A 25671-nucleotide genomic window follows, 5' to 3' on the forward strand; every position below is an offset into this window, starting at 1 on the left:
GAAGACAAGGTAGACAGCAAGGTTATCCCCCAGCCAGGACAAGTCTCTCTTGTTTAGGAATACCATCAGATAATTCCTTCAAGATTGTCCAGACCGATGCCTCTAACATTGGTTATGGTGGTATTCTCCTTCAGCGTACTAGTCCCACTTCCTCTGAACAGATTGTTTGTTTCCATTTAGGAATTTGGACTCCCACACAGCTTAATTATAGTACTATTAAAAAAGAAATTCTATCTATAGTACTATGCATTTCAAAATTTCAAAGTGATCTTTTGAATCAAAAGTTTTTAATAAGAATTGATTGCAAATCTGCAAAACATGTTTTAGAAAAAGATGTCCAAAACATTGCATCAAAACATCGTGCTCGGAAGATCTCATTCCGCTGATCATCGTATTCCACCCTTGGTGTGAGCAACAACCTCTAAATCACCAATGATCGCCCTAATGGCATGCCTTCCTCATCCTCTTGGACCTCATTAGGATCATAGGCATAAGAATCTGCATCATTATATACCTCTTCACCCTCTTGTTCACCTTCTATCTCGCTCTCTTCTACCACCACCAAATTCACTACGGCTCGCTTAGGGCAAGTACTAGATTGATGTCCTGGTTCTCCACACATATAGCACTTATTCCCAGTTGGCCTAGCATAGGGGTTGGCATTCACTATCGGCTGGGCTGCGAAACCTGCTACTGCCACTGTGGATTAGTTGACACCACTATTCTCCCTAACCACGGGTTGTGATCGCGGTGCCAACATGGGCTGTTTACCTTTGTTGGCAGTGGAACTAGAGGACTTCGAACTGCGGTTGGAAAACTTCAAACCTGCCCTAAGTTGTTGATATCCTATTTTCTTGGATAAGGTTACAACCTCATTCAAAGTATATAGGGTTTGTAAGGATACCTGATCTCGGATGGAAACTCGTACCCGTGTACAAATCTGGATATTTGTTGATCTTTAGTTTCCTCCAAATCATTGTAATTCGTCAACCTATCAAACTCCTCCATGTAGTCATTAACTGTCTGAGTACCCTGCCTGTAATCCTGGTACTGTCTGAACAACTCCTCCTGGTAATCTGGTGTAAGAACCTATCTGCCATTAATCTTTTTATTCTCCTTCATGATCGTATTGGAAGCTTTCGTTCACATGTACAGTTTAATTGAACACGATTCCACTAGGCAGATGCTTCTCCCTTCAATTTGTAGGCCATCAAACACACCTGTTTGTCATCTGCTGTACCCATATAATTGAAAAACTTTTCCACCTCATTGACCCAATCCAGATACACTTCAATGGAGACATTACCATTAAAGGATGGTAACTCTACTTTCATTCGATAGTCCCTCTGCTCCTGATAATATCGGCCATTATCCCTTACTGGAACATGATGATTTTCAGGGACTCTCTCTGCATACTCCTCGTCTTCAATGTCTTCTTCGTTGTAGTCTTGCTACCTGTTCTGGTTTGGACCACGATGGGGAGGGCCACGCATTTGGTTATCATGTCGCTCTCCATCGTCATGATTAGGGTTTCAGTTAAGCAAGGTGGCAAGCACTTCTTGAATCTGGTCTAGAGTCTACTAGGTTGAATCACGAAATTGTTGATTTTCATCACAAAAATCAAGGAACTCAGCCCTAGTGAGGACTGGGTTGTTGACATTGCCACCACCGTCATTGTTATGGTGGTCACCGTCTCGCCGGTTAGCCATCTGATCAAGATAAGTTAAGGCTCTGATACCAACTGATGTCACGAAAGCCTGAAGAAAAGCACACACGATGCTCTCTTGATGGAATAGAAGTTAAACTGTTAGTTCCTGGTAGTAAACCTCAAATCGACGAGGGGTTTTCCCTGAATCCACAAGGAGATAAAACTGGAATCCACCAAAAACGTTTGTGTTTATTGATAATTGTCTCCTTTGCCGTTGACGGTTACAAAACCTATAAATATTGAGAAAAAAAATGTTTAAAACCCTAATTCGCACTAATTAAGCGATTAGGTGCAAAATTACCGAATTTTACCAAAAATGGCAAAATTGAGTTAAATGCAGAATCATAAACTACTGACCTTAAGAGTCGTCCTAAAACAGACGGGACCTTATTCTGACTTTTAAATTAAAAGATATTAATGAAAAACAAATATTACTATAAATAGCAAAAACACTGTTTTCGGGGTCTTAATGAAGGAATTTGCCTAAATTTTGGCGACAATCATGACATGAATTTGGATCAGAACGCTGTTTCCCTTCAACCTGCCAAATTTCATGCAATTCCGACACTGTTACCCTTGATGGCCCCTACTAGCACCTTCCTTTGATCTTGCGTTGCAACTTCCTGTACCCCTGTTGCTCCAAGAAGGCATGTGCTGTCTTTTCTACATCAATAGGCAACCCACAAATTTTCCTCTCAAAAAGAAAAAAAGAAGAAAAAGTTACCTACAATTTTAAGAGCCTATAACAATAGCATTAGATATGCCTAAACATCATACTTGAAAGGATGTCCTAATGAAAGTATCTCTATTTTTTTAATTTCATTTTAATTTTATTTAGGCTTTAATTATTATTTTTGAGAGTCTTTTAGGGTTTAATGATAAAATAAAATAACTATTTTTAGCTTGAAATCATTTCAAATTTTTTGTGCCACATAAATTTCAAGTCATCTTATATGAAATCATACAGGGGTGCTCCATCACGGTCTAATGTGTGCATTAGCTGTTATGAAACGTGCAACATTAGGGAGTAAAAAACTTTAGTTTGTTAGGTTCTCAAAAAACAAAAAATAATTTGTTAGTATTACTCATTCAAATTGGGGGAAATAGAATTAACTTTATACTCCACTTTAGAATTTCCATTGCTTAATACCCATAAAGAAGGAAGAAAATAATACATTTAGAAAATATCAAGAAATGTAAGAGATCAATAGATTTTGATTTTAGGGGGGAAAAGAAGGAAGAAAGAATATAAAAAAAATTTATATGGAATAGAAAATTAGAAGATTTGGTTCAAGGACAGAGGCAAGCTTTGATGTGGGAGCAACTGCCCCCACCCCCCCCCCCCCAAATTTTTTTTAAAAAATATTAGTAAGGGTACTAATTTTAGTAATTTTGTTCTATAAAATTACACTTTGCCCCTCTATAATAATATTATTAATTCTTTTAGGAGTAATGTTATAGCTACAAACTTTTCTACAACATTTTTACAAACTGTTGAAGTAAAAAATTCTTATTGATTCGCACTTAGCCCACGGCTTACACTACTTTTTGACTTATCAATAACCACTCACTACATCAGCAATTTGTAAACAAGTTTGTAGCTCTAGCATTCCTCCTCGTAAAAAGTTAATAGATCTAAAATCTAAATCTAAATATACAAGCCCCAAAAATTAGCACAATAACAAAAATTATCAATAGTAAATCTAAAACAAAATAAGCCCAATTAACCAATTTTACCCAACACAAAAAACCCGGCCTTTTAAGAAATTTTAAATAAAATTATTTTGTCATTACCTAGTAGCAACATCAAAGTCACACACACCCCCAAAAAAAAAAAAAAAAAAATCCATCAAATGGCTAAGTAATAGTAGAGCTAGAGGTCGAAGCCGCTGCACATAGCCAACAATAGGCCCGCCCCCCCTAACTCTTAAGTCCTGGTTCCATCCTGATTTGGTTCACAATCTTAAAGTTTCCCCTTCATTCATTAAATCTTTTGAAAATTTTGGATATTTCTTTGAATGTTTACTGAAACAATAGTTTTGGGTATTGATTAGAAAGGTCATTTTAGAAAAGAGTGTAAAGCTAAGGCCAAAACCCTTATCAATACCCTCGTTAGTGACCAAGCAGGAAAAGATGATATCTTTAAGCTCCTAGAACTCAACCACTCGGATAGTGAGATTTCTAGCAGTGAAATTCATCAGATCTACCAGTCATCCTCTGAACCTTCTAGAGTTTCTTCTAGCACCTCTAGTAGCTCAGCTGAACCCATACCTTGCATGGATAGTTGTTGCAGGAACAAAACTATTAATGTTCTTTCTAAGCAAGAAGAGCTCCTCTTAGATCTCATAGAACAGATCGAAGACCCAGTTACCAAAGCTCACAAGCTTACAGAATTCAAAAGAACCTTAGTTAAGGAAACCAGTAAACCTGAAACTAAGCTTCAAGAACCCAAAGTTGATTTGGAACAAATCTACAAAAGATTTACCAAATCCAAGAAGGAAGTTACTGTCAACGACCTTCAAAGAGAAATCAAGGAAACTAAGTCTGAGGTTAGAACCCTCAAGCAAGAACTAACCATCCTCAGAATTGACCACAATTTCCTTGACCAAAGATTGAAAAATCTGGAAGTCACTTCTCATCATGGCAATGAGGAAGGAACCTCATAAAATTTTCTTAGGTAGAATGTTTGCTGCGAAGGGATATAAGAAAAGCCAAAGGCCAATTTTCAATTCAAAATAATACTCTCTTTTAATTTCATACATGATCTAGGACTTAAACAGGATTTACTTGGAAAAACTCTCCATGCATAAGAAATTACTTACATTTCAAGGAAAAATATACAAAGTAAAGGTTTGACCAAATATTTTAAAAAACAACTAACAAGACCTATTCGCTAGACTTTATATGGTTTGTATATATTTTTGCTTAAACATTGAAGTACTTTGAAAGGACTATCAAGTCTAGGCAAAAGTTCCCAAGATATCCAACTAGAAAGCATTCTTCTAAAGATGAATCTACACCAAATCACCTTCCTTAAAAGTTGCTGGTTTTCTATCTTTGTTGGCTTACTTTTTTGGTACTTTTGAATTTGTTTGAGAAATCAGTTTTGAACATTTTCATGCAACTTCTTTATATATTTCACTTTGTCCTCAATGTCTCCACTAAAATTATGAGTAGCAATTTTCTATACTTAACTCTTTCCTCAATATCTCCACTGCAATGATTAGTAGTAAGCAATAATATCATGTCAATAGCATTAATAGGATTTTGACTATACACAACTTTAAATGGACTATAATTGGTAGTTTGGCTGGCAAACCGATTGTAAGCAATTCAGCTTGAGTTAGATGGATAACTCTCAGAAAATCACTTAAACTTTGATTAGCAACCTATGCTTGATCAATTTGAGGATGACAAGTTGAACTATGTTGAAGGTTAGTTGCGAACATTAACTAAAGGTTGTGCCCAATGGATTTTGAACTTATATTTCTTGATCTAATGACATAGTCATTAAAATACAATGAAGTTTTACAATCTCTCAAGGGTAAAAATCAGTCACATGATAAGCGTCTAGACTCTTGTTATAATCCTTTTTGTCTTTGGAAAACCCACAATAATATTCATAGAGACATCTTCTCAGAGTGCCTTAGGAATTGGAAATGACATTACAACCCAGTAATTTGGCAATTGCTCTTGGGAAAGAGAGAAGTCCCTTACTTTTCAATGAGTTCCAACTCTTCTCAATTTCAAATGTCCATGCCTTAACCTTTGTTTAATCCCCATTAAAATGATGCCATTCTTCTGTGTCACCTTTAATATTTTTCATGCTATTGCAAGCTTGTTAGGAATAACCTTTTCCTCCTTGGAGGATAGTGTGGTTAAAGCTCTCTCCCCTCCAATGTTGAGCCCTTCATAAGCTAACCATGCCAAACCCTCCCTCAAAGATTGCAATTTGAGACTTCAAAAAGAAATTTCTAGGATATGGATGAAGCATGTATTTATAAGGAGAGTACATAACCAAATTCTTTGAAATGAGGCTGCACAAGTAGTGGACAAGTCAGGGTCTCATAGAAAATATATGATCACAAGCATGGTATTTCTACTTGAAATCTCAATGGGGTACTGTTGTTGTGTATGTTCAAAACTAGACCTATGTATGACATCATAGAGAAAGATATAGAGTACTCTAGTTTAACCTGTTCAAATACGGTACTTAAAATGAACTGAAATTACCATTCAGTGATACAAAACCACAAACTGGCAAATTGGAGATCTAACCCCTAGTATTACATCAAAGATGACAAAGAATTCTACCATTCTAATAGGCATTGCAGATAGGAAAATGGTAACATGAAGACAGGACATAAGTGTTCTCTCTTTTATTTTAAAAGAGAAAAAAAGAATTACATTTACATGTTCCTAAATATAAGAGACTTTACCATCTAAGCAAGGCTAGTTACACAATTCTTAATGAAGGATTACAGACAGACAGGATAACCACTTACGCTTCAATTGATGATAATTCCATGACTGGAATGATGAAATTGATCAAATGTTGGAATAACCTAGCTGTGAAGATATCTGATGGGAAGACTAGCAATAGCATGCCAACAAGAAGAAAGAATAAGATTAGGAAGACATACTCTTCCAAAATGATGTCAAGAGTGACTTGACTTTGAATAAGAATCTCTAATTACTAATTAAACCACAGTGAAAATAAGTAGCATAACTTAGTCAAGTAACTAGATTTCTTTCAAATTTGATAAGTACTATGTTAGTTTCAGTATTGATCTTATAGTCACATTAATCAAGATCATGATAATAACATGGTCTTTTCCATCATAATTGTGCTCTTTGCAGTGCATTAGTGGGACTTATCCACTTGTCTTTGATTGTTGTTGTTAAGAATTGCAATTAACCAGATAAAGCATTTTCAAAAGGAATTTCAATGTAGTTAATGATAAAATTTTCAGCAACATTAATTTAAATAACAATAAGTGCGTACCTAGATGTCTAGGATTTCGTAGGGCTTCATGATGAACTGTCATGGAAAACTAATATGACAAGTTTTGTGAAGTCTTACTTTGAATTTTAGAGTATCTTTTCAATCTTTAAAGTTTCCAAAACTAAAACAGTATTTACTCTATGATATTTATCCTGCAAGCAGTAATTATGTAACATTTTAATGCAATAGCTTGAACCAAATCCAAAAGTCTAAGTCATTTAATTTGATGCCTGCAAAAATTAGAAATTTACTAAATATGTAAGAATTTTATATGATGTAGAACACAGTAGGAAAATAAGAATAAGAGAATAAACAAGACAAATACTAGACTTCACCACCTAGAATTTTCCTATAAGCCCTAGACATCACCATTCACCACCAAACAAAGAGAAAGCAATCATTCTCAAATTTTCAAATTATTCTTATTCAAATTGTACTACCTTCCACGATTACAAATGTACTAGTTTAATAGGGTTTAGGTATTACACCAATATGAAAAATGCCTAATCAAATTCCTTAAAACCCTAAACAATTAAACCAAATTCAAAATTTAAAGTCAAAGACAAAATTATTTTCGCATTCAAAAATAATTTTGATGCCTCAACGTGTATCTCCTTTGTATAACCAAATTTTGGTGCCTCAACGTTACTATCTCTCGTGTAAAGCTTTACCCTCAAGCTTGTTGGGTAGTTTTTGAGTGGTTGCCATTGTTTTGTCTTGTTAGGCATTAATCTTAGTGATTACTTGCTCCCCTAATTTTTACAAAACAGGTGAAACTTTTTGAATTTCCTTTCTTACACTAGCTAAAAGTGGGCTGAGAAGTTTCAAGGAAATTTCTTTATATATATGTCCAAAGACATAATTGCTTCGATGGCCGAAAATACAACAAGTGAATAGATGGACCCAATTATTTTAAAGAAAATTTGAAACATCTCAACAACCAATGCATCACACTCAAGGTCCAGCATCACCAAGCATGACTGGACCTTTGCAACAAAGTCAAGAATTGAAACCTCCTTCATATAGTAACAATTGGGCACATGAAACAAATAGACAAATCTTCAAATGTTGCTACAATCAGCTGAAATATTTCCTTCATTTGCTCATCATCATATAAGGCATCTGGTGTTGTTATTCTCATAATCTCAATAATGCAAGATGCAACTGAAAAGTTCAATAGTGACCAATGCCTTCATTGAGGGTTAAAGTGCATCTTGCATCGATTTGATGGTGCAAGATCCACATTTGCCAACAAATTTTTGACTTTATCAATAAGTGTGAGGAGGTTATCAATGGAGGAATAAGAGTTAAGGAGGCTTTTCCCAATTCCCGTTCTCCTTAAGTTGCTCCTCAAAGTCTCTATAAAAGGAAGTCATTTTTAGCCACAAAATACAAAGACTAAAACTTTAGTCGTTGCTAAGAACTTGATATGCATGGGTTAGCTTTTGGGTTTAATGGGCTAATCTCACATTTTCTTCCTTTGAAAATTGGGCTAATGGGTGTAGGGTTTTCTCTCTCTCTCTCTCTCTCTCTCTTCTTTTTGGACTGATTTGAATTGGTTGGGGGGGATCAAACATTCTTACACCAAGTTGATGTAGAATAAAATAGGAAAAAAAATGATAAAAGGAGAATAAAAGGTTATACAGGACAAATATTAGCCTCCACCTTCTAAAATTTGCTTGCAAGCCCTAGGCATCACCACCTAAGGGTATTTGGCATCAATACCAAACAAACAGAAAGTCATCACTATCAAATCATCAAATTATTCTAATTCAAATTTTATTGCCTTTCACAATTACGAGAGCACTAGTTTAATGGGGTTTATTATCTCAAAAAAATAAAAAGTTTAATAGGGTTTAGGGATTACACCAATATAGAAAAATGCCTAGTCAAATCACTTAAAACCCTCAACGTTAAAACTCATTTTAAAATTTAAAGTCAAAAACAGAATAAATTTTACATTCAAAAATAAAATCTTAGATAATCTCCCTACATCATAATGTAACCCTTGTGTCAATCAATATAAATAATTTAGGGGTTCATATAGATGTTCACCTTATATAGTTTGACCAAATTAGGGGTTTGCACATAGTTTGTTTCAATCAATATAAATATCACTTGTGCTTCACATTTTAATTGGGAACACAATTGGCTTGCAAATAATGGCAAATATGCAACATGCCAGTATGAGATAAATAATTAATTCTTCAGTCACCAGCTCAAGTTTTATTTCCTCAGATAAGAGTCAAAAATACATACTAGTAGTTTATAAGTTCAGCCGCACTTTCAATTATTAAAATGAGAGAGAGACAAAAGAATTGAATGTGTTATCCTTTTGTTGTCTGAAGTATTCAGCAAGTAAATGAAGGCATAATCTACCTCCAGAGAATCTTGGCAAAATGGACCAACTGTCTCTTGAGCTACAGGTTTGATGTTTTAAAGTTTTATAGTTAGGTAAATAAGTGAGGTGGAAAGTCATTAGAAACAGATTACGTCTACTTTGAGATAATAATTCTTGAATCCATAAGAGGTTCCTTTAATTCACAAGGAGAAATTTGAAGTCCCCCAAAAGGAATGGAGAAAAAACTTTTAGAAATTTATATTAATGAAATTTTGAATTACCTTGGAGGCTACTATGCATATAAATAAGAAAAGAAATCATAGAGAGGCTAGTAGACCATAAAACACCCTAATTTGTGTTACTAAAGGCATTCTATTCCTCTTTCTGTGAGTAGTCCTTAGCCACTAACTGTGCTTTGAATTTTTCACCTTCATTTTGGATAATGCTTCTTTCTTGAGGTATACCCACTTGAAACCAATAGCCTTCTTTCCCTTGGAAAATTTCACTAATTCCCATGTCTTATTCTTCAGTAGTGACCCATCTCTTCTTCATCCCTATAAGACATTGGATCTCCACTGATGGTTATGAGAGCAAAGTTAACCATATCTTCAAAGCCATATTTCTGTGGTGCTTTGTGAACCTCTTCTCTCTACCTTTAGCAATTGAATGAGACTCTTACTGTTGTTGTTGTGGATCAATATCATTATCATTACCCCTATCATCGGGTGAACTATTCTCGTCAAACTCCACCTCAACAGTTAATTCCTCCTGTGAACTGTCATCACTTGTCTTTGCTTCATTCTGTCTCAACATAAAGGCTTTATCAAATATGACATCTCTGCTGATCACCATTTTCTTTAAGATTGGACCCCAAAGGCTATAGCCTTTAACACCTTTTTCAAGAGCAAGAAATATTCATTTTCTCGACTTCGAATCTAATTTAGAACGCTCTCCACTCTGCACATGCACATAAGTTGGACAACTAAAGATTTCTAGACTCGAATAATCAACTGGTCAACCTGACCAAACCTCTTTTGGAATCTTGATCAATGGCTGATGATGGAGATCTATTAAAAAATGAAGTTTACTGTGTTAACTGTCTCTGCTAAGAACACCTTTGGCAACCGTATTCAATCTCATGCATTGATGTAGGACACAATCAAGAATTAAAATTTTATAATTATTTAATTTTAGTATTGTTAAGTAATTTTTATTATTTTAGGTTTAGGTTATTTATTTCCTTGTTTTAGGTATTTTTAATGTTGTTTAGTCAAATTAGGGTTTTATATACTTTCGTAGCCGCCTTAGGGTTTCTTTTTACTATTTAAACGCATTGTAGCCTCCAAAGGCAAGGCAGTTTTCAGATTTACAAAAATACAGACTTTTTGTCAAATTCTTTCTCTGGTGGATTACAGTTTATCACTTTGTAAATTCAAGGAACCCCTCGTAGATTCGAGATTTACTACCCAGAAGGTAGCAATTTAGTTTCCAAGAAGAGAGCATCGTGTGTGCTTTCTTTAGGCTTCTGGGACATCAAGCATCTGGCTCTTTCTACTAAAGTTCTGTTCCTTTAACTGTGAAGTGACAAGTAATACCTTCTAATTCACAAAATCTTTTGAATTCTTTATCTCTATACTCTAGTCCATTATCTATTCTAAAGTATTTTCTTTTCTTGCCAATTTGATTTTCAACTTATGCTTTCCACTTTTTAAATATGCCAAACACATCAAACTTATGCTTCATAAAATAAATTCATACTCTTCTAGAGTAGTCATCAATGAAATTGACAAAGTACTAAGCATCGCTATGAGAAGAAACTAAAACTGGACTCCAAACATCTAAATGAACATAGTCAAGAACACCTTTACTTGTATGAGAGCGTGTTTTGAAACTGACTCTATGCTGCTTTCATACACACAATACTCGCAGAAGTCTAGCTTGCATGTCTTCACCCCGATTACTAAAATTTCTCATGTGCAGCTCTAACATGCCACATTCACCAATATGGCCAAGTCGCATATGCCATGATTTTGTGTCGTTAGTGTTGGACTATATCGAAGTGGTGACTGCAACTCTTCATAAAACTGTGTTCCTAATCAATCTGTAAAGCGTGCTTACTTTCTATCCCTTCATCACTATCAAAGCACCTTTGGTAATTTTTATGATTCCACCCTTTGATGAGTATAAATACCCCAAATCATGCAATACTCCTAAAGAAATCAAATTCTTCCTAAGATCTGGAAAATGTCTGACAATACTAAGAACTCTTACAACTCCATCAAATATCTTGATCTTCATGGTACCAATCCCAATAATCAGGCATGTAGCATCATTACCCATTTGGACCATACCACCATTGTAAGGCTTATACATGTCAAACCAATCTTTCTTTGGAGTCATATGATATGAGCATGCTGAGTTTAAAACCCAAGATTCCCATAGAAGATTATTACTTGCATGAGACGGAAAGTAAATCTGCACCAACCTCACTTTTATCTGATGTTTCTTCAACAACACTAGCTGATTCTAGAGGCTTCTTTCCATTCATCTTCTCCTCTAAATGCTCTTTCAACTCTTAACATTGATTCTTGTTGTGCCCTTTCTTGTGACAATAAAAACACTCTACATCTTTCTTTGTACGTGATCTAGATTAAGATCTGTTCCCATTGGATTTTGACTCACTTCTACACCAATAACTCGACTCTAACCTTACAATAAGTCCATTAGCCTGAGAACCATCGTCATCTTGCTTCATCTTTACATGTGACAAGAGAGCACTAGTCACCTCATCAAGTACTACAGTTTCTTTCCCATACATCAACATAGTCACTAGATGAGTGATGCTAATAAGAGTAACGCTTTATCTTCATCCTTATAATGCACCCCAAAACTTAACAATTGGGTGTTGAACATGTTAAATGTGTTGAAATACTTCAACAAATCTGAACCTTCCTTCATATGCAAACTGTAAAGTTGCTTCTTCACGTACAACTTGTTCGTCAGATTCTTTCTCATGTAAAGACCTTTTTCACGGTAACACATCACATTTCAAAAATCTTCATGAACGGCAGTTGTTTATATTAGCTTGAGAATGGTACCTCCTACGCCATGTTGAGCAAGGAAATTGAGGAGAAGACACATGACTGAGGTATTATAGCTACATCACTATCATCTTGTTACTGTAGAAGCATGTACATATCACAATAAATTAATGTTGAGAAATGTTCACACCTAACACAGGAAGATTAGGGGAGAAGAACTCCCTGGGATGGATATAGAAGAATTACAGAAACTAGAGGAAGAGCTTGAAGTAGGCCCGAGCCGTGTTATAGAAACAAAGGCTTGTCTCTCTTTTTTATCTCTGTTTGCCGGCATTATAATGGAGTGTTGAAATTTATGCACTTTCTCTTAATATAAGAAACTTTTGTCTTGCAGGGTGAAAGTTTTCTGGAAGAGATCACTGCCCTTCAGCAAAAGGTCATGTTCCAAACTTTAAATCTTTGCAGGACATTTCATACAATTATTATAATGTTTGCAAGACATTTCCGGAACAGATCAGTGCCCTTGAGCTAAAGTTCATATGGCTTCAATGTATAACAGTTTCTTACTTTAGTGATGATCCGCTCCATAATAATATCATGGTAAAATATTGAAATATTAGGTGGAAAGAAGAAACTAAGAGAAGTTGAAAGAACACAAGGTATTAAGGTGGTTTTGTCTTAGATGCCTATGTGAACAGTAGAAAATTTTAAACAACTACATATTTATTATTGAATTTTGTGTATAATAGTGTACTTTTTTAAGGGATTATGTAGTAGACTAACTTTGTGTTAACCCTAGGATTGCAGTAATATAGTTTAATACCGTGTACAATTAGGACTACTATAATGTAATAAGCTTAAACCCTAAATCCATATCTTCAGCAAATGTCAGCTGTAAAACTTTGTCATAATGTGAATGCAAGTTGGTGCAAGTTCATAAAAATAGTGGTTTTTGCTTGCACTGGCTAGCTCAATGGGTAGAGAAAGGAAAAGTTCACATGGCTAACAACAAGTAACAAGCACCATTGAATATTTAGTTGAAACCATTGTTAACATAAATTCAAAACTGAATGTTATATTGTTTATCCCATCACCTGACCTATACCAATTCATAACGCATCTATTTATTATATAAGAAGTTAAGTAAATATACCATATTAATTAAATCATATTTTGTATTTAAGGCTAAGAAGTCTTAGTAATGGGTCTCTGTTCATCTTATTCTTTTAATGCAGGGAGCCCAACTGATGGAAGAAATCCAACGATTAAAACAGGTAATAGGTCTTTTTTTTTTTTAAGAAAAAATTCTTCCTGCTCTCTTCCTATCTCAGTTACAAAAAATGTCTCTTCAATAGATGGAGAATCTGTTTAGCACTCAAAAACATGTACTTAAACAAGGTTAGTTATCTGAGTTAATTACCAATATTTGCAGCTCATTTGATCCTCAAGACAATACAGTTCATACATATCTCTCAAGTTGGGGTAAGTTTGTGAAATTCTTAAAATTTCGAGTTTTCTGGATGAAGTATGAAATAATATTCAAGATTCAATCAAAGGATATTTACAGCGAACCTCAATATTTTTGGGCCTTATAGCATATAGTTGTAGTTTCAATAGAGGAACTTGACCAAATAGATAAATTTGTCCTGAGGTTTAGTTATTTCTCTGGATTTAGCATTACAATATGTACTATATTCTAATTTTCAGTTCTATATGGGCTTATTTAGTACTGAAAGATAAATTTGTTGGTGAAATTAATGGTTGCAACCACAGGTTGATGTCACTTTCAACTCATCAATGAGCAATTTTTCTGGTTGTGTAGCAACTTAACTATCATCATTGACTGCATGCCTAGAAATGCATGCTGCTATTACAGAGAAACTCTTTGCGTTAGTGCATCTTTCTCTGTCTTGCAGGCTACCTTTTCCTAAATAAATTTGAAGTATAGTGAAGATCAAGAAGCATACATGGATTCTCTTTTCTCTAATACAAAAGAAAAAAGACCATGATTAAGTAAATACAAATCCTAGCTCAGAGCTGTAATTAACTTTCTGTAAGACCAATTTGTGTTCACCAGCTGATTCTAAGAGAGTCTGCTTGTGTATATGGTAGATTTTGGATGCTTAGTCATTTTAATGGATGAATCAAGGGTCAATTTGTTACAATGGTAAATGAAGTAGAGGGTGTAGGAAAAGGTTGAATGTAGGGTTGAGACTGATGGCAAGTCATACTATTGATAAATTGTTTCACAATTTTGCAATAGGTTTTGTTTATCTTTGCGTGATTACTAGTATTACATATTTTCTGCAACATTTCTTTATAAAAAATGGTGCTTTTGAGTACACTTTGGTTTAAGCCTTCAGGTCTAAAAATGTTTTCAAGTCAATCTTGCTTGCAATAAGGCTTCTATTAGCTTCCTATGATTTTGCATTCCACATTCTTGCACCAACTTGAGAAGAGTGATACCATAATTCATAATATTAGTTTGCACCCACTATTTTCATTTTTGTTTTTTTTTTTTTTTTTCCTCTTCTTCATTTTTTGTTTTGAATTTTGAATTTTTCTAGGTTGGATTGTTCTATCTCCTAGTCTTCCTTGGCAACTCAAGATTAGCACTTCACAGGTTTTATCCATATTTAATTAGATCTTGTCATGGTTCTCTCTCTCTCTCTCTTCATATTATATATATATATATATATATAAAATTAAAAAAAAAAAAAAAACGTTTAACATGTTAGGGCTAGTGCGAAAAAAAAATTAAAATGTCATTCTTCTCTTTCTTTTTCTTTTTTTCTCGTTTTGTTTTAGGGGTGCTAATGTGAATATCTCGAAGTAGAACTCCTCAAGTAATTGATTATCTACCTGATGTGTGTATTACTCTTCAAGTAGTAGGCTAATAAATTGTGATTGACTCTTTTTAGTCATTTTTCTCACTTTACCCAAAATAATAGCCAAAATGTGAATCATGAATAGTACATGAGGTCACTTATAACACTAGTAGGTTTACACTTGGAAATCTCACCAAACATATTTATTTTTGGTATAACAAGAAAACATGAACATGTTAAACATTTTAAAACTAATAATTACACTTACCGCTTCTATCTTTGTATAATTTGATTTATTAATCATATATAGTACATGCGGTCACATCCTTTGATTTATTTATTTTTTCAATCCCAATTCTCGAATTGTTAAATTGATATATATATATATATATATATATCTAAATCAAGTATTCTATTATATTACAATTTGAAATAATTAAACTCATGAATCAAAAAACAAATAAAACTACTTCAAACATCTAGTATCTTAGGTCGAGAGATATGTAATGTGGTATCCTATTTACTGTTACCAAACAAAAATAATCTTAACTTCAAATTAGTTGAGTGTGACCTTTTATTCTAAATGTTAACAATTATTGGAACTTGATGTAGACCACACTTGAATAAAATAAAAAATTTCCCAAGTTGATAGGTACCGTAAATAGCTTTTTGTGCTTCACAACATCTTTTTGTTTTTGTTTTGGCAGCTTTATGTCCTTTTTTTGCAACTTTATAGGCTGTGAAGCCAATTTCATAGAGAGAAAAAAAATATTAAAATAGATTGTGGAACTAGCTTTATATATATATTTTTTCTTTCAGTTATCCAATTTTTTATTAAATAGGATTTACATTAGCTTAACCTTAACAAGCACTACATAATTTGTGGAGCCAGCTTTATAGAGTGGAAAAAAGTATTAAAATAGATTGTGGGGCTAGTTTTATATTTTTTTTTCCTTCAGTTATCCAATTTTTTATTAAATGGGATTTACATTACTCTAACCTTAACAAGAACTACGTGGTGCTTGTTAACATATGCCTTTATAAAATCATCTAGTAGAACTCATGAATCAAAAAATAGATAAAACTACATCAATCATCTAGTCTCTTAGCATGAGTGATATGTATAGTGGTTTACCGATACCAAAATAAAAAAAAATAAAAATCTTAACTTCAAATTAGTTAAGTGTGATCCTTTATACTAATGGTTAATAATTATTGGAACTTGATGTAGACCACACTTGAATAAAATAAAAAAATTTCTAATATAAATGGCTTGTGTTGTTAACAAGTGGCGTACGGCATTTTATACTTTACAACATCTTTTTGTCCTTTTTATTCAGCTTTATGTCATTTTTATTTTTGCAGCTTTATAGGTTGTGGAGCTAGCTTCATAGAGAGAAAAAATGTTAAAATAGATTGTGGAGTCAGTTTTATGGTTTTTTTTTTTTTTTTTCCTTTCAATAAATTCAATTTTTTTATTAAATAGGATCTGCATTAGTCTAACTTTAACAAACAGTGCACGTGGTTATTAATATTTACCAATATAAAATCATCTACTAGAACAAGTGACAAGAGTGCTTAGCCAGTTTATCCCAGGCATATGGAACAATATATGTCGAGCATATCACTTGAGCTAAGACTAGACCATTTTGGTTCCTTCTTCTCAATTAAATTATCTTATTCAGGAAAAATAAAATAAAATAAAAAATCCATTTTTGTATCTAAAACATTTTTGTATTTAAGTCATGGGCCCGCTTCTGCAAAAAATTAAAAAAAGAGTCGTGGCCTCAAAAATCTTGTCCCTTTTTTGCTTGTTGAAAAAGTTTAGATGTTGACCTCTCCATTGGTCCCTATTTTTTATTGCTGGAAGTCTGCAATTAAATCTGGTAGGATTTTAAAGCTTGTTTGGCAGTGTTTGAGTATTATTTTTTAAAATGATATAAAATTGTGATTTAAAAAATGTTGTCAAAATATGTATTTAAAGTACTCACTAGTTTCATCACACGCATGCGTGTAATGAAGCTTTTTTTTAGCCAAAAAAAAAAACTCTTTGTTTTTATTTATATATATAATTTTTATTTTGAAAATCTAATTTATAAGCAGATAAAATAATTTTAAAATTAACAAGAAAGTAGTCCTATTTTTTAGGCAATGTTTTAGCGGGAGTTAGAGTTTCATTTTTATCAAATTGTCCTTTAATTTTGTCTTTACTTAAACATAGGGGTGTAAGGACATTTTTTAACTAAAAAAAATAAGAATTCCAAACAAGGGAAGCCCCTTAAATAATAGTATAGATAATGCAAAAAGTGTGTTTGATACTATATTTCTAATAATGTCATTTCAAAAGTGAAAAAACATAATTGTGTGTTTGGTATGTGTCTGTGCATTTAAAAAAAAAAAAAGTAATTACATGTAGTCTAATCAGTGGGACTTATAGTTTTTAAAATATTTACAAAAGTACTATTGAACAATGTTATTTCAATACTAAAAACTGAAAAGAGAATTTTTCTAAATTCAGTGTTTAAACACCCTAAAATGAGAAACGTAACTCAATCACTCCTAAAATAACACTCCTACCAAACATGTATTTTTTTTTTTTTTTGGCCCATAGTTTTGTGTTTACTAATTTGATTCCAATATTATATATTATACCTGTTTCAACATTTTCAATATTTTTTCACTCTTTCAATCTAAATATGTATCATTTTTACTCTCTCAGTGTTTTCTCCATTATTATTATTATTATTATTTTATAAACATTTTTCTCCATTATATTATATTATTTATAATGAAGAAATAAATTGACACCTTCCAAAACATATGGTTACAAAGTAAATTCTACCAAACAAGAATAAATTAGAACTTTCTCTTTTCCTACTTCTCTCATTGTAAGTTTAGATGATATAAATGAAATTTCCATCTTTGTAAGTTTAGATGATATAAATGAAATTTCCATTTTTATATATTTAGTAGTATTGTTGGTTTTCTTTTTACATTTTTTGGGCCTAAAACTTAAGTAATTTTTTTTTTTTTAACATATCAAAGAATATTATCAAACATTTAAATCTCCTCATTTTTACAAAATGTGCCATTAAGTTATAAAACCTTTTGCCAAGAGCATTGTAGCTCAATTGACAAATACTCTTCTTCCAATTATTGAATTATAAAAATAAAACGGTAAAACCATTTGTCTAAACCTATTATGGTTAAATAATTAGCAACAATACATTTAAAAAAAAAAAAAAAAAGGAACAATACATTTTAACTTTTCATTAATAATTGTTCCTCAAAAAAAAAAAAAAAATAGTAATGATTCAAGGATATTGAAAAAAGAGTGAGCAAATTTCATTTTAACCCAATCACATTTATTAGGGCCCTAAAAACACTTAATTTTGCCTAATTGCCCTTTTAAAAGGATAATTACAACAATAATTGAGAAATCATTTATATTTGATAATTGAATTAATCAATTATGTGCAACCTTGCAATTATTTTTAGTTCAATCAATTAGGATTATTACATGTCTCCAATTTTAAATTGAATACTCATGGTACCAATTAAAATCAATTGTTCACAATCACACCTAATCGGACTCAACCTTGTGTATACATTTTAATAGTTAAAACTTGATTTCTTAATATCTTTTAATCCAATGGTTTCAATTGAAGCCTGTGAGCTGTAATTTTGATTATTAAGATTTCAAGATTTTTTTTTATATGAAGCGAATGAAATTACGATCAAAAGTTACGATTTTACCTTCTAGATGTAAAATTACTCTTTTGTCTCCAGATGAGGTTAAATATAGGTTATAAAATTAGGTGTCTACAAAAGTGTAAGAATAAAAGCCTTTTTTTTTTTTCTCTCATTATTACTTGAGATAATTGTTAGCATAACCATGTTCACTATAATTTATAAATGTCCAACCCTAATAAAATTGTGATTCTATTTAAATAAATATGAATAACCTTATAATTTCTTAAATAAACTATATACTTAAAAAATAACAATTTTGATTTATAGATATCTAAAATATTTAACTAAGATTTAGGATGTTAGAAGTCAAGCTACTTTGCCATTTCATATATATATATATATATATATATGAGTTCGGTTCAAGTTATATCTGGTGTAATTCTAAGCAATGTTACACTACCTAATAACTTGTTTTAGAATTCATATTTTGAGAATCTCACATGGTAAATAACATCCGATTGACATGAAAATTGACATGCATGTTCAGCACACATGGAGCATGCAATTCAATGGTGGGATTCTTAAAATATGAACTTAATAACAAGTTTTTGGGTAGTGTAACACTATTTAGAGTTACACCAAGTGTAACTTGAACCCAACTTATATATATATATATATATAAGATTTTTTTTGGATACAATTTTTAAGGGTTAATATATATATATATATATATTCAAGATTTTTAGAAAATTTTGGGTTACCCTCCCCTCCCCCACCCCGGTCTCTTTGATCCTTTGCCACTATATCCACCAATGATATTGTCCAAATACAATTTAATTTTACAATCTTTCAATTTTTACATTTTACCCATAAGATGACTAAAATGAAATCAATAGAATTCCATTAAAATTAGAGTTTTAGATTTTATTTTAAAAATTTTAGGGGTGAAAATGCAGTAATTGAGAAGTTTGTGGGACTAAGTTGTAATACATGAAAACAAAAAGGGAATAAATAATTTGTTCACAAAATGCAAATTGGTTGCATTTTAGTCCAAATTATAGGATTTTAAATATAAAAATAAAAAGTTTATGACCTAAGTTATAATAAGGCCAAACCATAGATATAGTTTTTCAATTTCTTTTGAACTCTTTAGTCTCATGCCTTTGTAAAGCAATATCATGAAAATGATAGTCACTCTACATTCAATTTTTAAAAAGAATGTGGAATAAGTGTAACATTGGATTAATTGTTATTATTATTATTTTTGAAACAAAGTTGAATAATTAAATTAACACAAGCATTGGTTAAAGGATGAAACTAAAAGCTACAAATTATTTAGAAACAATATTAATTTGTTCTTAACTTTATTTAGCCTCTTCTTCATATAAAAAAAAAATTAAAAAAAAAAAAAACTTTCCTTTTTGTGTCTAGTTTTAAATAACCTTTTATTGAACTTTATTTTAGTCTCTCTAGTTTTCAAATTCAACCACACACCATCTATCTAGATATATATATATATATATGTTTGGTTCAAATTACATGTGGTGTAACTCTAACCAATATTACACCACCCAAGAACTTATTAATGAATTTATATTTTGAAAATTCCATCGTTGGATTACATGTTCTATATTTTTTAACATGTATGCCAATTTTCATACTAATTAGATGTTGTTTACTATTTGATCAAAAAGCTCAACTTTTATGCATTATTTTAAACTATAAAAACCTGAGTTTATATAATTGATAGATAACATGATTATTGATTTTTGATCGCCTTGAATTTTGCAAGCATAAAGAATATACAAAGGTCATGTAATTCAACGGTTGATTTGTCAAAATTCACATATAATTAAAAAATATCGATTGGTATAACATTGCTTAGAGTTACACCATTTGTAATTTAAACCCAACCCTAGATAAGACTATAATTTATTTTGAATTATTTAAATATAGACTATAATTTTTTTTTGACATAAAACTTGTAGTAAAACTTGTATATACAAAACATGTATATACAGAAATCTCAAGCATTATTGAACTACAATGAATTCCCTATCTTGTTTTTCCTTTGCTGTCAACGCTGTAAAATAAAAACTCATTCACACGAGAAAGAGAGAGAGAAAATTGTTTTGGGAATAGGGATAGGTATGGAATGTCATAAATAAGGAATAATAAATGAGATTCTAATCAAAATATTAGTATTAATAATCGTTTTTTTTTTTTTTTTTTTTTTTTAGGTATGGAATGTCATAAATAAGGAATAATAAATGAGATTCTAATCAAAATATTAGTACTAATAAGCGTTTTTTTTTTTTTTTTTTTTTTTTAGGTATGGAATGTCATAAATAAGGAATAATAAATGAGATTCTAATCAAAATATTAGTACTAATAAGCGTTTTTTTTTTTTTTTTTTTTTTTTAGGTATGGAATGTCATAAATAAGGAATAATAAATGAGATTCTAATCAAAATATTAGTACTAATAAGCGTTTTTTTTTTTTTTTTTTTTTTTTAGGTATGGAATGTCATAAATAAGGAATAATAAATGAGATTCTAATCAAAATATTAGTACTAATAAGCGTTTTTTTTTTTTTTTTTATTGTTGTATTTACTTAAATCCAAAGGTTTAGAAAATGTGTAACTCTAAAACTACACCAAGTGTAGCTTTAATCTATCTCATGTATATATAATTCAAATTTAAATGCTCCTCTATAAAAGAATTGGGTAATATACTAATATTACTTAGAGCATTCGTATCAAAAGAGGTAAATTTTTAGCATTTAACATCTTAGAGCATTAGCAGTGGGCCTGCCATATGCCAAATGTAAGATACATTTGGCATTTAAGCCCAAAAATTGCTCAGCAACTGGAAGGCTAAACTTGAGTAATGTCAAATTTTTTTGGCATAGAGCTATAGTACCATCTTACATTTAAGATCATACTGTAGCTGAATGGTATAATTTTTTTTTTTTTAATACTCTTTGGACTTTTTAACCCGAGAATTTCTCTCTCCTCTCTCATTATTTCTCCTCTTTTCTCTATCTTCCTTCTCTCTTTATCATTTGCTCTCTGCTCTCTTTAGACCCAAGACCCCATGGGTTTTAACAACGGTGGAATCGGATTGCTTCGATGTCTCAGCGCGAGGGCTCCGATGGGTTTGAATCGGAGCTCCGATAGTGATTCCAATGAGCTCCGATCGGTTTGACGACGGTGGGTCGGTAGGCTGGGGTGAGGGCTCCGATGGGTTTGAATCGGCGTGAGGGCTCCGGTGGGCCTGAATGGGTTTGGATCGGCGTGAGGGCTCTGGTTGTGGGTTTTTTATTTTATTTTTTTTTATTTTTGGGTTTGAAACTCTTGGATTGTGTTCAGGTTTTGTTTGGTGTGAAGATGAAAGAAAATAAGAGAAGGTTCTGGATAGCTGGATTGGTGTGTGTGGTGATTAGTGTGGCCTGAATGGGTTTGGATTGGAGTGAGGGCTCTGGTGGGTGGTTTTTTTTTTTTTTTTTTTTGTTCGGGTTTGAAACTCTTGGATTGTGTTCAGTTTTTGTTTGGTGTGAAGATGAAAGAAAATAAGAGAAGATTCTGGATAGGTGGATCGATGTGTCTGGTGATTGGTGTGTGTGGTGATGGGATTGTGTTTTGTTTTTGTTTTGGGTTTTTGTTTTTGTTTGAGTGTGTGGCTCTATGTGTGTGTGGTGATAGGTTTGGATAGGTGGTCAGTGTATCATTGGTCGGTGTGTGTGTGTGGCTTTGTGTGTTGAAACTGGTGCTAAAGGTTGAGGGAGAAAGAGAGGAAAATGAATAGAAAAAGAGAAATAGTAAAAAGAAAAGAATAAAATATAATTTTTTTTTAAAGAATGGGAATTTTTTTTTTTGGATGTTAGATGTATTGTAAAATAGTCTGGTATAATTGATAAAGTAGTGTTTTAGAATGGTAAAATGGAATAAAATAGCATTTTCGGATACTGCTCTTAAAACACTATTTTATTTATTGGCAGAAAGCACATTTTAGTCAATATATTTTCAGGCTATTCCCATTTTAGTCCCTATATTTTATTTTTACCGCTTCTAGTTCCTATCCTAAAAACGCTTCCCGTTTTGCTCTTTGTCGTTACATCAGAAACGAGAAAAGCTAACGTGACAAACGGTAAGAATAAATAATACTATATTAATGTCCACGTGTCCTAAATTAATAATAATAAGGGTCCGGTTAATGTATGTCCTAAGGGCATACATTAACAAATTCGTTTTTGGAAAAATCTTATCGGGAATTGAAAAAACTGTCAAAACTTTTTCAATTCTCGATAAAATTTTTTCAAAAATGATATACTATTGTGTGCCCTCAGGACACGTGTTAGTAAAATCCTAATAATAAATGTTTTTTGGTATTAAGAAATGCCATATCAGCATTTAAATTAAAAAAAAAACTAATTTATTAATTTTAACTAAATAAAAACAGAATTAAAAACTAAAAATTATATGAATTGAGATCAGTGTAGCTTGAATAAGAACACAAATCTAGAAATTAAAAAAAAAAAAAAAAAAAAAAGTAAATTCCCAAATCTGAACCAAATTGAATGGAATCCCTAACCCTAACCCGAGTCCCCTGTGTCGGATCACCTGGTCACAATTCTTCTCGGATCATCCATTTCTTCTTTGCCGGGGGTTGAGCTTTCTCTGTCTAAAAAACTACTTACCAACCCCAGAAAGACCAATCAGGAAATCGAATGTCATAGTCCTCCCCAGTGGTACAATACCGAAAAAGCGGCAACGGCATCGATTCATGCTCAGCCTGGTGGATTCTAGGCTTATCCATGCAATCAAACATTATATCCACATCAGGTACCATTCCAGGATACCTCTTGAGAAGCTGCAACAACCCATATAGTAAACATGGCTCGGCTTTGCACACGCGTAGTACAAATCCACGAACAGCTTTCCACCAACGATCACGACCCGGAAAGCCGCGTATATCTGGGCCTCCGCCAAATGGGCCTTGGAGATTCCAGTCCGAGCCCAGGGCTCGAGGTCCTGATGGATCCACTGGAAAAATTCTGGGCATTTCTCGCTGGATTTTGAGGAATGAAAACGGCGGCGTTTGGGGACTGTGTTATTGCTAGAGTGACAAGCAATGCAAGATCTTGAAGGCTCGGATTTGGCGGCTATCTTCACTGAAGGTCTTGGGTTCGAAAAGGTGCCACGGCGTTGGGTTTAAGTTTGGCCCGCGACGGTTTTGGTTTGGGAAATGAAGCCGTCTACCTGTTCGATGAAATGCCGGAAAGAAAAACACAATCAGCAAATAAAACACAAAACGTAGAGCACCTGCTTGATGAAATGCCACATCTGGTTTTTTTTTTTTTTTTTTTTTTAATTTCTGTGCTTGTTTTCTTGGATCGGGTTTGTGATCTTGTTCACTTATATCTCAATTCATATTATTTTTAGTTTTTAATTCTGTTTTTATTTTTTTTTTATTTAGTTAAAATTAATTTTTTTTAATTTAGATGCTAATGTGACATTTTTTAATGTTAAAAAATATTTTTTATTATTAATTTAGGCCACATGAACATTAATTTAGTATTATTTGTTTTAGTCATTTGTCACGTCAGCTTTTTCCGTTTCTGATGTAACGTTAAAAACCAAAACAGAAAGCGTTTTTTAAAATAGGAACTACAACTGATAAAAATAAAATGTAAAGACTAAAATAAAAATAACCTAAAAATATAGAAACTAAAATATAATTTTTGTCTTATTTATTTTAATACGTCATTTTACAGTATATCTAAAATAAGAAGTTTTATTTTTTTTTACAACTTCATTTAAATATTATTATTTTTATTCTCTCACTGTGTTTCTTTCTCTCTCTTCGTATTTGTCTCTCCCTTTCCCTGAACAAAGCCACCACTTTCTTCTCTATCCTAGCAAACCTATAGCCATAGCCACACCCACACTCACGGCTAGCCACTGCCCACCACCACCCCCCCCCCCCCCTAAAAAAAAAAAAAAAAAAATCACTATCCAGCAGCCACCACGAGATACAACAACTGCCACTGCCACCACCTCCCACAACCACAGTTCCCAACCACCAAAATCACAAACCCAAACCCACAATCTCATCACCACCAACAAGCAAAAAAATAAAAATAACCCACCAAATCACAAACCCAAACCTACAACCTCATCACCACCAACAATCAGAAAAAGAAAAACAATCCACCAAAATCACAAACCCGTAATCCTTTCACAATCACCGCCGAAAAACCCAGCCACATCTGCCGGAAACCATCAACACCCGCTGGAAACCACCGCAACTCTATTTAAAAACCCACCAAAACCCAATGCGAGACCCACGAGCTGAGCCACCCATGAACCACGAAGTCGACCCACAAAAAAAAAAAAATGAAAAAAGAAAAAGAAGAAGAAGAAGAAAGCAAAGAAGAGAGGACGAAGTGACAGAAATGGGAGATAGAAATGGTGAAGATTGAAGCCACTGAATGGAAAAAGAAAAAGAAAAAGAAAGAGGAGTGACAGAGGTATGATGAAAGAAAGAGAAAAAGAAAGAAAAAGAAATATTATTTTAATGAAAAGAGGAGATGGAGATATAAAATATTATTATTATTATTATTATTTATAACTTTGAAGCTACACTAGGGTGTGACACTCTATTGTAACTTGGATGTTAAATATTACGTCAATAGCAGTAGACTTATTTTATGGTGTGAGCTGTTAAAAAATAACTTTTTTAGCATTTAACAGTTTTGCTGTGAATGCTCTTAAACCACTAGTATTATTTTATAACTTAAGCCGCCTAAAACTCATTTCATCCGGGTTTGCAAACTTAAAAAATTTGTAATCTATGAAAAGTAAGGTTGCATATATGGATTCTTATTGTTCATAGATTGTAAAAAAAAAAAAAAAAATTATTTTAATATGTGGTTGTGTGTGAAAAGAGAAAGTGAGTGGGGGAAAAAGAGAGAGAGTAATATTTTTTTAATTATTTTATTAGGTAGTTTATGATGTGAGCTGTTAAAAAAATAACTTTTTTAGTATTTGACAG

The 25671-nt window shown here is 32.5% G+C and overlaps 1 pseudogene; it reads left to right on the plus strand.

Annotated features, from left to right (window-relative positions):
* The window catches only part of LOC111999496 (MADS-box protein SVP-like), a 37056-nt pseudogene extending 23593 nt beyond the window's left edge, over window positions 1-13463 (plus strand).
* Window positions 13464-25671: the final 12208 nt, after the last annotated feature.

Source organism: Quercus suber, unplaced genomic scaffold, assembly GCF_002906115.3.
Source record: "Quercus suber isolate HL8 unplaced genomic scaffold, Cork oak 2.0 scaffold_229, whole genome shotgun sequence".
Lineage (NCBI taxonomy): Eukaryota > Viridiplantae > Streptophyta > Magnoliopsida > Fagales > Fagaceae > Quercus > Quercus suber.